The following is a 1536-nucleotide window of genomic DNA, read 5'->3' as shown; positions in this document are numbered from 1 at the left end:
TTGTAGGCGAGTGGAGAAAGTGGGACAACACTAAAAGGAGGGATAGAGGGACGGGGGGACGGAGGGAAACTGAGTACTAAAAGGAGGGAAGGGAGGGACGGAGGGAAGGAGGGAAAATACCGTTACTAAAAGGAGGGAAGGAAGCAAAATGGAGGGACGGAGGGAAACAATAATTTCTTTGCTTAAACCTATGGGCGGAGGGAAACTTTTTTTTACCCAAAATAAGTGAAGGGACGGTAGGGAAATGGTGGAGGGACAGAGGAAAATGGTGGAGGGACGGAGGGAAACTAATTTTTTACCTCAAATAAGTGGAGGGACGGTAGGGAAAATGGTAGAGGGACGGAGGGAGATGGTGGAGGGACAGAGGAAAATGGTGGAGGGACGGAGGGAAACTAATTTTTTACCTCAAATAAGTTGAGGGAGGATAGGGAAATGGTGGTGGGATGGAGGGAAACTATTTTTCACTCAAAATAAGTGGAGGGACGGTAGGGAAACTGGGGGAGGGACGGAGGGAAACTTTTTTTTACCCAAAATAAGTGAAGGGACGGTAGGGAAATGGTGGAGGGACAGAGGAAAATGGTGGAGGGACGGAGGGAAACTATTTTTCACCCAAAATAAGTGGAGGGACGGTAGGGAAATGGTGGAGGGACGGAGGGAAACTGGTGGAGGGACGGAGGGAAACTATTTTTTACTCAAAATAAGTGGAGGGACGGTAGGGAAATGGTGGAGGGACGGAGGGAAACTATTTTTCACCTCAAATAAGTGGAGGGACGGTAGGGAAATGATGGAGGGACGGAGGGAAACTATTTTTCACTCAAAATAGGAACTGGATGGTGGAGGGACGGAGGGAAACTATTTTTCACCCAAAATAAGTGGAGGGACGGTAGGGAAATGGTGGAGGGACGGAGGGAAACTGGTGGAGGGACGGAGGGAAACTATTTTTTACTCAAAATAAGTGGAGGGACGGTAGGGAAATGGTGGAGGGACGGAGGGAAACTATTTTTTACCTCAAATAAGTGGAGGGACGGTAGGGAAATGATGGAGGGACGGAGGGAAGAACTGGTGGAGGGACGGAGGGAAACTATTTTTCACCCAAAATAAGTGGAGGGACGGTAGGGAAATGGTGGAGGGACGGAGGGAAACTGGTGGAGGGATGGAGGGAAACTATTTTTTACTCAAAATAAGTGGAGGGACGGTAGGGAAATGGTGGAGGGACGGAGGGAAACTATTTTTTACCTCAAATAAGTGGAGGGACGGTAGGGAAATGATGGAGGGACGGAGGGAAACTTAAAATAAGGTAGGAGGGACGGAGGGAAACTATTTTTCACCCAAAATAAGTGGAGGGACGGTAGGGAAATGGTGGAGGGACGGAGGGAAACTGGTGGAGGGATGGAGGGAAACTATTTTTCACTCAAAATAAGTGGAGGGACGGTAGGGAAATGGTGGAGGGACGGAGGGAAACTATTTTTTACCTAAAATAAGTTTAGGGACGGAGGGAAATGATGGAGGGACGGAGGGAAACTATTTTTCACCCAA

At 48.4% G+C, this 1536-nt stretch overlaps 1 protein-coding gene across 1 annotated transcript in view; it reads right to left on the bottom strand.

Annotated features, from left to right (window-relative positions):
• Window positions 1-1536, bottom strand: part of LOC113475050 — a 5026-nt gene that overhangs the window by 202 nt on the left and 3288 nt on the right. The window lies entirely within an intron of this gene.

The sequence above is a fragment of the Ciona intestinalis genome, unplaced genomic scaffold, assembly GCF_000224145.3.
Source record: "Ciona intestinalis unplaced genomic scaffold, KH HT000093.2, whole genome shotgun sequence".
NCBI lineage: Eukaryota > Metazoa > Chordata > Ascidiacea > Phlebobranchia > Cionidae > Ciona > Ciona intestinalis.
The sequence above is the reverse complement of the archived record's forward strand: the minus strand, read 5'-3'. Positions and strand labels throughout refer to the sequence as shown.